This window comes from Bubalus bubalis, chromosome 14 (assembly GCF_019923935.1).
Source record: "Bubalus bubalis isolate 160015118507 breed Murrah chromosome 14, NDDB_SH_1, whole genome shotgun sequence".
Classification (NCBI taxonomy): Eukaryota; Metazoa; Chordata; class Mammalia; order Artiodactyla; family Bovidae; genus Bubalus; species Bubalus bubalis.
In genome coordinates this window covers 5,017,233-5,033,426 of record NC_059170.1, presented here as the reverse complement: position 1 = coordinate 5,033,426, position 16,194 = coordinate 5,017,233, and the positions used below count along the sequence as shown (strand labels likewise).

The following is a 16,194-nucleotide window of genomic DNA, read 5'->3' as shown; positions in this document are numbered from 1 at the left end:
CCCTATAGAGCACATGTTAAAATAAAAAGACCCAGCCTATATTCTAACTGACATTTTTCATTAGACTATACTGCCTTGGCCAAACACATGTACTCATGATAAAATATATGAAGCTTAATCTGAAAACATCAGCAATAACAAGGAGCTTATTTTCCTCTCCTACGCACAACGTCCAGATGTAGGCAGTTCGGGGCGGGTGTGAAGATTCCACGGGGCCCTCAGTGTCCCACCCTCTGTCCCGCTCACCACTCTGCCATCCCCAGGGTGTGGTCTTCCTGTTCATGCCCCAATACAGAGGCCACAGCACCAGCCTTCTCCTCTGCCTTCCAGGTGGCAGGGTGGAGAAGGAAAGATAGTGAGTAGAGGGCAAACAATAGCTGAATCTCTAGGAAAGTTTCCAGAAACTGCTACACATACTCCCAATCACAACCCGGGAGTCAGAGCTTGGTTGTATGGCTGCACCCAGCTACAGGGGAAGCTGGAAAAAACTGTCTTTATTCTGCACGGTGATGAGCTCTGATACAAGTGGATCGAGTACTTGAAAACGAACGAAATCATTTCAGATAATGATACACGCTGGGAAGGGAGCAAAAAGGGTGACCTGCAGGAAGCTGTGTGTGGGGAAGGCCTCCGTGAGGTGACGCTGGTGTTGTCTAGTCGCTAAGTCAGCTCCGACTCTTTTGCGACCCCGTGGCCTGTAGCCCACCAGGCTCCTCTGTCCATGGGATTTCCCAGGCAAGAAGACTGGAGTGACATGGTTGAGGCATAAATGAGAAGACGGCCTGGGGCTGAGCATCCCGGGAACAGAAAGTGCTTGCTCGGAAGTAGGAACGGCCCTGGTTGCTGAAGAAACAGGAAGGAGGCCAGCACGGCTGAGATGGGATGGGGCTGGGGGCCCGCTGGGGAGGAGGTGGGGTCACAGAGGTCAATGGGGCTAGATGCAGGGCGACACTGGGAGGCCCTGGTTGGAGTGTTGGTTTGTTTTTTTTATCAGTGCAGCAGGGTGATACAGGAGGGCTGAGGTTGAGGATGCACCTGACTTGCTGTGACATCCTTCTGAGAGGGCGCAGAGTCCCCTGAGCCTGGGAAACATACCAGATCCTTGGCAGAGCTTCATCTGTTCTTTCACTCACTCGCCCATTTATTCCTTCAGTGAATGGGCTATAGTAACAGGACTGACCCCACCCTCAGGAGAAGGACAGACAGACTGAGTAGACAAGCAGACACAGCTCACAGGTGGCTGTGGGCACCTTGAGGAGATGGGCGGGGCTCCAGGAGGGCTCGAGATCACTTGGGAACCAGCAGGAGCTTTCCACAGGGGTGATTTTGAGCTGACGTTTGAACCAGAAGGAAGCATGATCTTGGGGAGATCTGGAGAGGAGGGAGACCAGAGTCCAGGTTGGGGGAATAGCTTGTGCCCAGGCCTGGAGACTCAGAAAGAGAAGTGCCCATTCGAGAAACTCACCAGATGCTGAACTGACAAGAGCAAGGAGGGTGAGAGGGGAGGTGAGCAGAGATCAGGTCTCAGAGAGCCCAGAGGAGGAGCTTGGGGTTTCCGGGTTCCAGGCAGGAGGCTGTGTGAAGAGCCTTGACCCCAAGTCCCAGGGATGGGCCCGGGGTCAGATCAAGATAGGCAGGGACCTTGCTTTCCTCCAAGGCTGTGCATGGGCTCCCTGATGACGGGGGTTGCTGCCTTCCTATGGCACTGCCCGCTGGGGTGTTCTTCTCTTGCTCTCAGCCCTGAGAGTGCCCTCTGACTCAGCCCCCTCCAGGCAACCCCTCCCATCACCCCAAGGCCCCCATCCCCGCCCCCATCCCTCCCTGAGACGTCTCCACAGAATTGCCTGACCCTGGCACCCTTGCAAGACTGTCTATAATACGTCTGCAATCAGACCTGCCCATTTCACAGAGGGAGGAACTGAGGCCCTATGAGAAAGAGACTCTTCCCCCAATCTCACTTCCAGGTTGGAATAGCGTCACAGCCTGCTCCCCCATCTCCTGACACCTAGCCCTGAATCTTCACACAGTTTAATTTTTAAAAAAAAGAAGAAGGAAGAGGAGAGGAGGAGGAAGAGAAGGGGGAGTGAGAGAGAGAAAGAAGGGAGATGGAAGGGAGGAGAGAAGGAAGGGCATGAACAAGTCACATTCAAATCAAACTTTTAAGTGTGGGCCCTTACCAGGGAAGGGAAAGGAATTAGCACACCCTGACCATGTGCCAGGCACCTCACCTACACCCGCTCCATCAGTGGAATCCTCCCTGCCTCACGGTACGTGGGGTACAGTGACATCCTCTGAATGGTTTGGAAAACAGAGAGGCTAGGCAGCCTCCCCACCATCACACAGCACTTATCTGGAAGAGAGGAGATTTGAAGACCATTCTGGCTGCAGTTCTAGCCCCACGAACTCTCCTATCGCCAGCCCAGACCCTTGCTCCCCTGCCCGCAGAAGCTGCAGCCTCATCCCCCCAAATGAAACAGCAGCAGTTTTCCCTGGCTGCCCACAAGCCTGCAGATATGTTTCCTTTGGCACATGCTGCATTTTAATAAAATTTGAGCCAATGTTCACAAATAAAGAGATTTTACATAAAAACTCAGATTTCTACCTCCCTTCAAACATTGGAGGATTGGACTCAGCTAGGTCCACATTCTTCCTGGCAATAATCAACTGGGGATGGGCGCGTGAGAAAGGACCCCCCCCCCCCCCCCGCCCCACACTCCCCACCTCTCCCTGCTGTCTCCTTGGCCTTGAGACCAAATGCCAGCAGCCATTTATCCCAGTACATACACTGTTGTTTTTCTGAGGGCAAGGACATTTTCTCTGTACCCTTCTTGAAAAGAAGAAAACAAATAATAACCCAAGAGGGATCAGGTTTCCAGAAAAATGGGAGAATGCATATTTCTTTGTGGAATTTTCTTAGTGTTTATTATGCAAACAGAGTGTGGCTAAGCTCCCACACCAATGCTGAGGTTTCTGACCCAGTGACCCTAAGTAGGATTGTCAAATTTAGCATATAAAAATATAGAATGCCCAGTTAAATTTGACCTTCAGATCAACAACAGATTTTTTTTTTTTTTTAGTAAAAGTATAGCCCATGCAATAATTGGGACAGATGTAAACTAAAACATTTGCTTTCTTTATCTGAAATTCGAGTTTAACTGGTCATCCTTTATTTTATCTGGCAATCCCATCTAGAGGGGTTGAGAGCGGGTCTCTAAGGGGCTTGCATTTGAATCCAGTTTCCTCCTCTCTGGGTGATTTAAGACAAGTCAATTGAAGTTCTCTGGGCTTCAGATTTTTCATCCTAACAGGGATGATAATAGTGTGATGACTTGATAATGTATGTAAAGAGCTGAAGGCAGAGCCAGGCTCACTCCACACATACAGGAATGTCAGCGGCTGCGATCCACGCCATCTGCCTCCTGTGCACGCACCAGTCATCTCCCTTCTTTTCTATCTGAACCCCAATTCGTGCCAGTCACTTCTTGCCCAGGGGAAAATTGTGATTGGTCAGCTAGTGGCGTATCCATGTCAGTCTGCTAGTGATTGGTCCAAGGTGAGCATGTGACCTGGTTCTGACCAATGAGATCCAACAGGCAGTTTGCGGGAAGAGCACTCCAGGGAGACTGTTCTTCCACTGAGGAGGGTTGGCAACGCTGCCACTGCCTTCTCTGCTTGCCGTGGGTAGAGCCATGGGGCCTGGGAATGCTTGACCTCAGTCACCATCTTGTGCCAATTGGGTGGCAAAAGCCAGCGTGCTGAGGATGGCAAAGGGCAAGGTCAGAGGACTCCACGCTAAACTCTTTTTTAAGGAAATGACAGGTGTTCTTATGGCTGGAGTCACTGTTATTTGGCTCTAAAGAGACGCAGCTAAGAGTGTGACCTCTGGAGCCAGCTGTCTGGCGTCACACCTCGGGTATGTCACTTACTAGCTCTGTGCCTGCGTTCCCTACGTGGAGGGGAGAGAAATCTCCTCATGGGGTTGTAAAGAATAAATGAGTTAGTGTAGGAGGACTGCCTATTAAAGTGCCTGGCAAGTTATGTTCAGCATACAACTGTTGGTCATTGTGATTCTTCGGTTATCAGCACCCAAGCATTTCTAATTGAATCAGACATTTTATTAAGTCCAAAATTCTCAGATGCTGTGAAACTCTGAGAGGTAATAATACATTAAAGAATCTAAGCCGCCCCCCTCAATATAAGCAAACGTTGCATTCTTTTGAGTAAGCGTCAAAAGTCTCCCAAGAATTAGTACGTGTGTTTCTTCATACCTCATTCATCCTGCAAGGACCGAAGCAAGCTGAATGCGCCACTGTCCATCAGCTTCCAAGGAGGAAAAAAAAGAGGTATCTGCCACTCATAAAAATAAGTGATGGTCCTACCTTCTGGGAGATGGGTAGAAACCAGGGCCAAATATGGTGGACTGAGCATAATTATATTAGCTATGAACCCACCTGCCAATGCAGGAGACGTAAGGGATGCGGTTTGATTCCTGGGAGGGGATGGGGGGGAGGAGACCCCCTTGAGTAGGAAATGGCAACCTACTCCAGTATTCTTGCCTGGAAAATCCCATGGACAGAGGAGCCTGGCGGGCTACAGTCCATAGGGTTGCAAAGAGTCAGACATGACTGAAGCGACTTAGCCCTTTCAGCCGTAAATGTCAGAATAATCCACTAAGTGTGGCTTAAACAGGAAAGGCGTTTAATTTTTTCAGAGGACAAAAAGGCTGGAGATGGATAGTTTCAGGGTCAAGGCAGCGTCTCAACAGTATCAGCCAGTATCCAGCCACTTTCAGCCTTTCCACTTAGCCACCCTATGCGTTGGCTTCTTCTCGTTAGTCTTGTCTCCTTGTGGTCACAAGATAGTTACCACCACCCCTAGCATCACATCCTTAACAGAGTTCAAGACAGGAGAAAGTGCTGAGGGGAGAGGGGAACCTCCTTTTTCCTTGAGCTCTTTTAACCTGGGAAAATAATCTTTCCCACAGTCTCCTTGAAGGGACTCCCCTCACATTGAATTGGCCAGAACTGGACATACATCTGTTCTACACTGCAAGAAGACTGGGAAAGTAAGTTGAAATCAAGAAGAATGGGATAATATGACTAAGTTAGCCCCATCTTAATCCTGCCCCTGGGGCTGGACTTATCACTTCCTACTCCTTAACAAAATCGAGGTTCTGCTTTTGAAGACAAGAGAGTCTGGCTGTTGGACAGACAACAACGGTGTCGCCAACGTGTAAGCCTCAGCTTCTTCCAGAAATCTCACTGACGCAGTTGTAAAGGGATTAAGACAGGAAAGGGGGCAGATGCTCAGGACAGAGAACAGGCAATGAGAAGGTGGAGGAGGGGCGATGCCTCCCAGGGTTTGGAAACCAGAAGACAGTGCTTCGTCAGGGCTCCTCATCTGGGGTCCTAGCCCTGTCTCTGCCAGGAGCCAGCTGTGTGGCCTTGAAAAAGTCCCTTCCCTTCTCCCGGCCTCAGTGTCCTTACTGTGTAGGTAAATCTTTTTGGCTGAGAGCTTGCCTCAACATTTCTCCCACCTGCACATGTAGGAAGACAGGGGTCTTGGACCCTTTGCTCCACTAGATAAATGACTCTAACACCTTTGGGTTGTTTGAAAATTGCACCTGGATGACCTAAAGGGTGTGGATTTCAGGGGCCAAAGGAAACTCTTCAGTCCTAGAGGTGTAGGAAAACTTTCAGTACCCTGCACTGAAAGAGACCTTTAGAGCTGATAAATGGTAATGGAGGACCCTCCAAGGATACAGGAGGGAAGAAGGCTGGCCTTGAGCACTAACACTTTATATCCATTTCTTTTCTTAATTTCCTTATTCTCTGGGTGATCTTGGATGAATATTTAACCACTCCGTGCCTTAATTTCCCCATCTATGAAACACGACGTAGTTGAGGCTGCCAGTTGTCCTAAAGTGGAGCACCGAAGAACTGATGCTTTTGAACTGTGGTTGGAGAAGATTCTTGAGAGTCCCTTGGACTGCAAGGAGATCCAACCAGTCCATCCTAAAGGAAATCAGTCCTGAATATTCATTGGAAGGACTGATACTGAAGCTGAAACTCCAATACTTTGACCACTTGATGCGAAGAACTGACTCATTGGAAAAAACCCTGATGCTGGGAAAGATTGAAGGCAGGAGAAGGGGACGACAGAGGATGAGATGGTTGGATGGCATCACCGACTCAATGGACATGAGTTTGGGTAAACTCTGGGAGTTGGTGATGGACAGGGAGGCCTGGCATGCTGCAGTCCATGAGATCACAGTCAGACACGACTGAACAACTGAACTGAACTGAACTGATCCTTCCCCAGCTCCATGGGGGACTTGTAGCTGAGGATGGGGATGTCCCCATAAAGACTACATTTCCCAGCCTTCCTAGCAGTTAGATGTGTCCATGTGACCAAGTTTTGACCAATGGGATATGGTGTTAAGCCATGGGGACAACTTCCAGGTTCCGCCTCTCCATTTCCCTGCTGCAATATGAATGTGGGGTGGAGGCGTATTGTACACGAGGCCAGGACAACACCGTAAGGAGGGGAGGACAGGTTAGCAGCCTGGGCATGACAGTATGGGGCTGCCACATCCGCCCCAGCCTGATAAGTTGGTTGTGACTCAATGCATTGAGACACGTAAGTCACTGAACACAGGGCTAGGAACAAAATAACCCCTCGTGTAAGTGCGTGTGGGTCTAATGCAGTGGTTTTCAAACAGGGGCAATTTTGTATCCTTTTTGATCATCATGACTGGGAATGGGCAACTGCTCCTGGTCCATCGTGAGTGGCCAGGGACGCGTCTAAACATCCTGCAATGCTCAGGACAGCCCCCACTGTAGAGAACTGAGTATCCATCCCCAAATGTCAGCCATGCCATGGCTGAGGAAACCTGATCTGATGGAACGATGCCCACTGCTTACCTAGTGCCCAGGGCGTTGTAGGATGCTTGGATGCATCCGTGGCCTCCACTCACGATGGACCAGGAGGCCTCCGGGTTCCAGGTAATGGGCAGGATTCTTTGACTTGCTCGTCCGAAAGGTGTCTGTCTGCCCCACCGCATCTTTATATCGCTCACTGTCTCTGTCTGCACAGGCCCACTCATGGGGCGAGGGGATCTGCATCAAGAGGAAACGATAACCTCATCACGTTTCTGCAGCTCACCCCTGCTGTCTCCCACCCCTCCTGCGGCATCGAGGGACACGTTCAAACAGCTCTGCCTTCCTCCCTACCCGCCCCGGTGCCAGCCAGGCCAGTTTCTGGGTGGTGGGCGGAGGGCAGGGTGCCATCCCAGTGTGGTCCAGTTTTCCCAGGCGGGGTGAGAAAGGCAGGGTGTTTTTTGTTTTTTTTTTTTTTTTTTTGGCTCCTGGAATGTAGTGCGCAGACCGCCAGGGCCTCCTGCCCAATAAGAGAGAGCTGAACGCTGATAAAGCCTTGCGGACTGTTGAGGAAACGGCTTCCTAGAGAAAAATCCAAATTTCTCCTCTTCGGTTTCCCAGGATGTGGTGAGCCCCAGCCTGCTGGGATGGCAGGGCAGGCTTCCAGAACCTTCTATCCTGGCCACACAGAAACCAAGAGACTGGAGCAAAAAAGCTAACCTCCTGAGGAGCTCTGGGGATTTGCTGAAAATTGTAGGGGAAGTGGAGCCCACACTACCATGTTCAGAGGCATTTCTTCTTGTCTCTTCTGTTGGTCAGCTGTCAGTGAGTTACTTAAATATAGGCCATGCCCACCCCCGCTCTCCATCCAGTGGCTTCCAACCACCGGCACCTGTGTCTCTGTGCTGGGGGTTCTCTCCGGCTACCAGAGCACGTTAAGCCCCTGCCGGGCCGGAAGTGCCCAAGAGTTCATGCCCTGGTGGCAGCCCTCAACCAGTGACATGGAGGTGGTGGATAAAAACCCACTTCCTCTCTCCCAGGTAGGACTGCTTCGGCGAGATGTTCTCTGCTGATCCCAGTGGTCCCCAGCAGGGGTGAGCCCCAGCTGGCCACAGCAGTGACCTGCTCAAAAACGTACCCCAGACTGGCTGCCTTCGCTTCCCTGTTTGGTGTCCCCACTTCCTTACTTCCTAGGATCACCTCCCAAATATACGACTTGCATTCCTGTCTCAGTACCTGCTTCTGGGGGCACCCAATCTGAGACCTGCACTTACTATGAGCCAGACATATATTCGGGGATCAGAAGGGACATGGTGGACCCCTGCGGGATGCTCACAGTCAAAAGCCAGACACCGCTCCAAAAGTCATGCAAAAGCAGAACTGCAAAGGGTGAAGAGGGCTGCGACTGTGCAGAAATACAGAACCGTGTTAAAACCCTCTGACGGCTGCCCTCTGCTCCCAGGTCAGGATCCAGAGTCCGTGTGACAGTCTTTAGGGCCTGCACAGCCTGCCACCACCCGACCTTTCCAGGCGCACCTCTTCCCCCTGGGCCGCAGCCACAGGGCCTTCCTGGCTCTTTCTCAGTTGCACTGGTTACGTTCCTGCCTCAGTGCCTTTGCCTTTGCTGACCCCCTGCTCCTGGGTATGCTTTACCCACATCTTTCCATGACCAGCTCCTTCTTCTTGATTCAAATGTTGATTCAAACATCACCTCCTCGGGAGGACCCCGCCAGTCACCCTCTTACCACGCGACCCTGTTCATTTACTTCATGTGACGTATTTGTCTGATGTTCTCTTATCTGTTTGCCTGTTATTGAATGATCCCCAAACGTGAGCTCCATTAAAGCCGTGCCTGTGTCCTTGGTGCCTGGAACAAATCCTAGAGCACAGTGGCTGCTCTATGGATGTTTGGTGGAGAACTGGTTGAATGTTTAAGTGAAGGAAAGACATAATGAATGAATGATTGAATGATGTAAGGACACTGACATGGTTGTGGGGGGTACTGAATCTTGTCTGGAAAATCAGGGAAGACTTCCCTGAGGAGGTGATATGAAAGCTGAGACGCAAATGTGCTGTGCTTAATTGCTCAGTCATGTCCGACTCTTTGCAAACCCATGGACTGTAGCCCGCCAGGCTTCTCTGTCCATGGGGATTCTCCAGGCAAGAATACTGGTGTGGGTTGCCATGCCCTCCTCCAGGGGATCTTCCCAACCCAGGGATTGAATCCAGTCTCTTGCATTCCAGGAGGATTCTTTACCATCAGAGCCACCGGGGAATCCCAAGAATACTGGAGTGAATACCTTATCCCTTCTCCAGGTGAATCTTCCCAACCCAGGAATCGAACCAGTGTCTCCTGCATTGCAGACAAACTCTTTACCAGCTGAGCTACCAGGGTGATGCAAATAGGGATGGGATACTAACTGAGCCAAAGGTGTGGCAGGACTACCTAACAGAGGAAAAAGCATAAGCAAATGCCCAGAGGTCACACCTAGGTTGTGCTGGAGAACAAAACAACTGTAACTCAAGCCTTCTCTTTCTTTTGATTGAGGCACAATTGAAGTATAACATTATATTAGTTACAGGTATAGAATATAGCAATTCGATATTTGCTTATATTGTGCAATGATAGTCAGAGTAAGTCTAGTTAACGTCTGTCACCATACAGAGCTACACACATTTTTTCTCATGATGAGAACGTTTAAGTTTTGCTCACTCAGTTCAGTTCAGTCGCTCAGTCGTGTCCGACTCTTTTCGACCCCATGAATCGCAGCACATCAGGCCTCCCTGTCCATCACCAACTCCCGGACTTCACTCAGACTCACGTCCATCGAGTCGGTGATGCCATCCAGCCATCTCATCCTCTGTCGTCCCCTTCTCCTCCTGCCCCCAATCCCTCCCAGCATCAGAGTCTTTTCCAATGAGTCAACTCTTTGCATGAGGTAGTCAAAGTACTGGAGTTTCAGCTTTAGCATCAGTCCTTCCAAAGAAATCCCAGGGCTGATCTCCTTCAGAATGGACTGGTTGGATCTCCTTGCAGTCCAAGGGACTCTCAAGAGTCTTCTCCAATTCCACAGTTCAAAAGCATCAATTCTTCAGCGCTCAGCTTTCTTCACAGTCCAACACTCACATCCATACATGACCACTGGAAAAACCATAGCCTTGACTAGACGGACCTTTGTTGGCAAAGTAATGTCTTTGCTTTTGAATATGTTATCTAGGTTGGTCATAACTTTTTTTCCAAGGAGTAAGCGTCTTTTAATTTCATGGCTGCAGTCACCATCTGCAGTGATTTTAGAGCCCAAATAAATAAAGAAGTCTGACATTGTTTCCACTGTTTCCCCATCTATTTCCCATGAAGTGGTGGGACCAGATGCCATGATCTTCGTTTTCTGAATGTTGAGTTTTAAGCCAACTTTTTCACTCTCCACTTTCACTTTCATCACTTTTGAGTTCCTCTTCACTTTCTGCCATAAGGGTGGTGTCATCTGCATATCTGAGGTTATTGATATTTCTCCCGGCAATCTTGATTCCAGTTTGTGCTTCTTCCAGCCCAGCGTTTCTCATGATGGACTCTGCATAGAAGTGAAATAAGCAGGGTGACAATATACAGCCTTGACGTACTCCTTTTCCTATTTGGAACCAGTCTGTTGTTCCATGTCCAGTTCTAACTGTTGCTTCTTGACTTGCATATAGGTTTCTCAAGAGGCAGGTCAGGTGGTCTGGTAGTCCCATCTCTTGAAGAATTTTCCACAGTTTATTGTGATCCACACAGTCAAAGGCTTTGGCATAGTCAATAAAGCAGAAATAGATGTTTTTCTGGAACTCTCTTGCTTTTTCAATGATCCAGCAGATATTGACTCACTCAGCAACTTTCAAATATGCAGTACAGTATTATTAATTACAGCTGCTGGGCTGCATAGCACATCCTGATGACGTATCTATTTTTTAACTGGAAATGTGTACCTTTGGATCCTGTTCAGCTGTTTAGCCCCCACTCCCCAAAACTCTGACAGCCACCAATCTGTTCTTTGTATCTATGAGCTAAGTTGTTTTTGTTTTAGATTCCACATATAAGTGAGATCATATGATGTTTGTCTTTCTCTGTCTGACATTTCACTTAGCATAATGTCCTCAGTTTCCATCCATGTTGTCACAAATGGGAAGATTTCATTCTTTTTTATGGCTGAATAATGGTAAATTATATATGTAATATTATATATAACACAATGTTTAAATATTTCATATAATTATATATTATAAGAAAAGAAGAGAAGTGAAAAGCAAAGGAGAAAAGGAAAGATATAAACATCTGAATGCAGAGTTCCAAAGAATAGCAAGAAGAGATAAGAAAGCCTTCTTCAGCAACCAATGCAAAGAAATACAGGAAAACAACAGAATGGGAAAGACTAGGGATCTCTTCAAGAAAATCAGAGATACCAAAGGAACATTTCATGCAAAGATGGGCTCGATAAAGGACAGAGATGGTATGGACCTAACAGAAGCAGAAGATATCAAGAAGAGATGGCAAGAACACACAGAAGAACTGTACAAAAAATATCTTCACGACCCAGATAATCACGATGGTGTGATCACTGACCTAGAGCCGGACATCCTGGAATGTGAAGTCAAGTGGGCCTTAGAAAGCATCACTACGAACAAAGCTAGTGGAGGTGATAGAATTCCAGTTGAGCTATTCCAAATCCTGAAAGATGATGCTGTGAAAGTGCTGCACTCAATATGCCAGCACATTTGGAAAACTCAGCAGTGGCCACAGGACTGGAAAAGGTCATTTTCATTCCAATTCCAAAGAAAGGCAATGCCAAAGAATGCTCAAACTACCGCACAATTGCACTCATCTCACACGCTAGTAAAGTAACGCTCAAAATTCTCCAAGCCAGGCTTCAGCAATACGTGAACTGTGAACTTCCAGATGTTCAAGGTGGTTTTAGAAAAGGCAGAGGAACCAGAGACCAAATTGCCAACATCCGTTGGATCATGGAAAAAGCAAGAGAGTTCCAGAAAAACATCTATTTCTTCTTTATTGACTATGCCAAAGCCTTTGACTGTGTGGATCACAATAAACTGTGGAAAATTCTTCAAGAGATGGGAATACCAGACCACCTGATCTGCCTCTTGAGAAATCTGTATGCAGGTCAGGAAGCAACAGTTAGAACTGGACATGGAACAACAGACTGGTTCCAAATAGGAAAAGGAGTACGTGAAGGCTGTATATTGTCACCCTGCTTATTTCACTTCTATGCAGAGTCCATCATGAGAAACGCTGGACTGGAAGAAACACAAGCTGGAATCAAGATTGCTGGGAGAAATATCAATAACCTCAGATATGCAGATGACACCACCCCTATGGCAGAAAGTGAAGAGGAACTCAAAAGCCTCTTGATGAAAGTGAAAGTGGAGAGTGAAAAAGTTGGTTTAAAGCTCAACATTCAGAAAATGAAGATCATGGCATCTGGTCCCACCACTTCATGGGAAATAGATGGGGAAACAGTGGAAACAGTGTCAGATTTTATTTTTCTGGGCTCCAAAATCACTGCAGATGGTGACTGTAGCCATGAAATTAAAAGATGCTTACTCCTTGGAAGGAAAGTTATGACCAACCTAGATAGCATATTCAAAAGCAGAGACATTACTTTGCCAACAAAGTTTCATCTAGTCAAGGCTATGGTTTTTCCTGTGGTCATGTATGGATGTGAGAGTTGGACTGTGAAGAAGGCTGAGCACTGAAGAATTGATGCTTTTGAACTGTGGTGTTGGAGAAGACTCTTGAGAGTCCCTTGGACTGCAAGGAGATCCAACCAGTCCATTCTGAAGGAGATCAGCCCTGGGATTTCTTTGGAAGGAATGATGCTGAAGCTGAAACTCCAGTACTTTGGCCACCTCATGCGAAGAGTTGACTCATTGGAAAAGACTCTGATGCTGGGCGGGATTGAGGGCAGGAGGAAAAGGGGAAGACAGAGGATGAGATGACTTGATGGCATCACCGACTCGATGGATGTGAGCCTCAGTGAACTCCGGGAGTTGGTGATGGACAGGGAGGTCTGGCGTGCTGCAATTCATGTGGTCGCAAAGAGTTGGACACGACTGAGCGACTGATCTGATCTGATCTGATATATTTTATATAATATATGATTTTATATATTATATTAAAACATATTAATATATAATGACACTATACAGTAACAATATTTTATATAATAATAATATAGTATAGTAATATAATATATAATATATGTAATTATATTATTTATATATTGTATGTGTTGCATAATTATTATATTACATATCTAATATTATCTGTATATCACACTCAACATTTTCTTCATTCGTTCATCTGTTGATGGAGACTCACGTTATTTTCATGTCTCGGCTATTGGAGATAAAAATGCAGTGAACATGCGGGTCTATATAGCTTCTTTTTGGAATTAGTGTTTTTCAGGTTTGTCTATCATTTTTTAAAAAATTGTATTGAAGTATAGTGGACTTAAGATATTACGCTAGTTTTAAGTGTATCACATAGTGATTCAATATTTGTATATGTTACCAAATGGCCACATGATAAGTCTAGTTACCATCTGTCACCATACCAAGTGATTACAGTATTGTTGAGTACAGTACCCATCCTGGACATCACACCCCCAATGGTGTATTTCATAATGGACATTGGTGCCTCAGTCTCCCTCACTTACTCCACCCATTCCTGCGCCCTTCCCTCTGGCAGCCACCGGTGCATTCCCTGCATCGGAGACTATTTTTGTCTTATCAAGTTTGTTCATTTGTCTTGACTTTTAGATTTCATATATAAGTGATGTCAAGTGGTATTTATCCTTCTCTGACTTATTTCACCTTGTAAGTTCATCTATGTTGTCACAAATGGCAAAATTTCATTTTTATCTCTGAGTAGTCCATTGTGTGTGCGTGTATGCAAATGATATATCTGATAAGGGGTTAATATCACAAATATGCAAAGAACTCATACAACTCAACATCAAAAGAGCAAACCAATTAAAAAATGGGCAGAGGATCTGAATAGACAACTTTCCAAAGAAGACGTACAGATGGCCGGCAGATTCTGAATGAAGTATCTGAAGATACTGAACATCACTAATCATCAGGGAAAGGCAGACAAAATATCTGATAAGATGTTTGCAAATGATGTATCTGCAAGGGGTTAATATACATATATGTGTATATATATACCACCTGTCCTTTACCCACTGATGGACACATAGGTTGCTTCCATATCTTGGCTACTGTAAACAGTGCTGCAATAACGAGGGACTTGTATATGTCTGTGTGTGTCGCTTCAGTTGCGCCAGATTCTTCGAGACTCCATGGACTGTCGCCCGCCAGACTCCTCTGTCCATGGAATCCTCCAGGCAAGAATACTGGAGTGGGTTGCCATGCCTTCCTCCAGGGGATCTTCCCAAACCAGGGACTGAACCCAGCTCTCCTGCATCGCAGGCAGATTCTTTACTGTTTGAGTTACCCAGGAAGCCCTGTTCAGTGGCATATATCTTTTCAAATAAGTGCTTTTGTCTTCTTCAGGAAAGTACGCAGAAGTGGAATTGCTAGATCATATGGTCGTTCTACCTCTGATGTTTTGCAGAAGCTCCATACTGTACTCCATAGCGGATGCGCCAGTTTACATCCCGACCAACCGAGCAGCGCGTTGACCTTTTCTTCATATCCTCAGTTCTTGCTCTATGTCGTCTTTTAGACGACAGGCGCTCTGACAGATGTGAAGTGAAATCTCAGCGTGGTTTCCATTTGCGTTTCCCCGATGATTACCGACGTTCAGTATCTTCATGTGTCTGCCGGCCATTTGTGCGTCCTCTTTGGAAAACTGTCTATTCAGATCCTCTGCCCATTTTTTAATAGGTTTCCTCTTTTGATGTTGAGTTGTAATGAGTTCTTTGCATATTTGTGATATTAACCCCTTATCAGATATACCACTTGCAAATATCTTCTCGCATTCATTAGGCTGTCTTTTCATTTTGTTGATGGTTTCCTTTGCTCTGCAAAAGTTTTTTTTAGTTTGATGTGGTTCCGTGTGTTTATTTTTGCTTTTGTTGCCCTCTGTGCCCAGAGCAGGGCTTGGCACATAGTAGGTGCTCAATAGATTCTGTTCAACTGAATGCATACAGAGCAATAGGAGTTATGCTCACATGTAGTCTCAACACAGGCAAAAAATACTTAGAGATCACCATGGTTTATGCCCCTTCAAAGGGCAGCAGACACATAGATTATCTGTGTATTAAAACAGATACACAGATTATCTGTGTATTAAAATTTCATGGAGGATGGGCAACTAGGAAACATTGAGAAACCCTGTTTTAGAGGGAAGATGGGACTACTGGAACACAGAGTAAAGACCCTTAAACCAGCCTGGGAGATCACAGACTTCCTGGAGGAGGAGGCATTTCAACTCATTCTTAAAAGATATGGAAAAGTCAGCTGAATCAGGGGCCAACAAACCTTTTCTATAAAGAGCCAGATAATAAGTGTTTAGATCCACAGGTCTCTGCCACATCTACTCACTTCTGTTGTAGATCAAAAGTGGCCATGGATAATCCAGAAACAAAGAGATGTGGCTGTGTTCCAATAAAACTTTATTTACAGAAACAGATGATGGGTCAGATTTGGCCCCCAGGCCATAGTGTATCAACCTCTGATCTACACGATAGGAAAGGCAAGGCCACCAGAGGGAAGAGCTCTAGCAAAGGTGTGGAGATGGGAAAAAAAAATGGAGAACCAGAAAAGAGCCAACGATGCGGTTTCCTTCTCCCTGGAGCACAGAAAGAAGCGTCAATATTTACACAGACGTGTGTTGTCACACAGGCCAAGCACAAGATCCTGTTAATTCAATCCGTAAGTATTTATTGTGTGCCTACTATGTGGAGCTGACTGTGGCTCAGATCATGAACTCCTAATTACCAAATTCAGACTTAAATTGAAGAAAGCAGAGAAAACCACTAGACCATTCAGGTATGACCTAAACCAAATCCCTTATGATTATACAGTGGAAGTGAGAAATAGATTTAAGGGCCTAGATCTGATAGATAGAGTGCCTGATGAACTATGGAATGAGGTTTGTGACACTGTACAGGACACAGGGATCAAGACAATCCCCATGGAAAAGAAATGCAAAAAAGCAAAATGGCTGTCTGGGGAGGCCTTACAAATAGCTGTGAAAAGAAGAGAAGCGAAAAGCAAAGGAGAAAAGGAAAGATATAAGCACCTGAATGCAGAGTTCCAAAGAATAACAAGAAGAGATAAGAAAGCCTTCCTCAGCGAT

General features: G+C 46.5%; 1 long non-coding RNA gene across 1 annotated transcript in view; it reads right to left on the bottom strand.

The window, feature by feature from the left end:
- LOC112578670 overlaps positions 1–16,194 on the bottom strand; it is a 33,632-nt gene that overhangs the window by 6,759 nt on the left and 10,679 nt on the right. Inside the window, exon 3 of the long non-coding RNA XR_003102966.2 lies at positions 6,924–7,118. This is a non-coding gene — a long non-coding RNA (uncharacterized LOC112578670). The remainder of the gene's footprint in view (positions 1–6,923; positions 7,119–16,194) is intronic.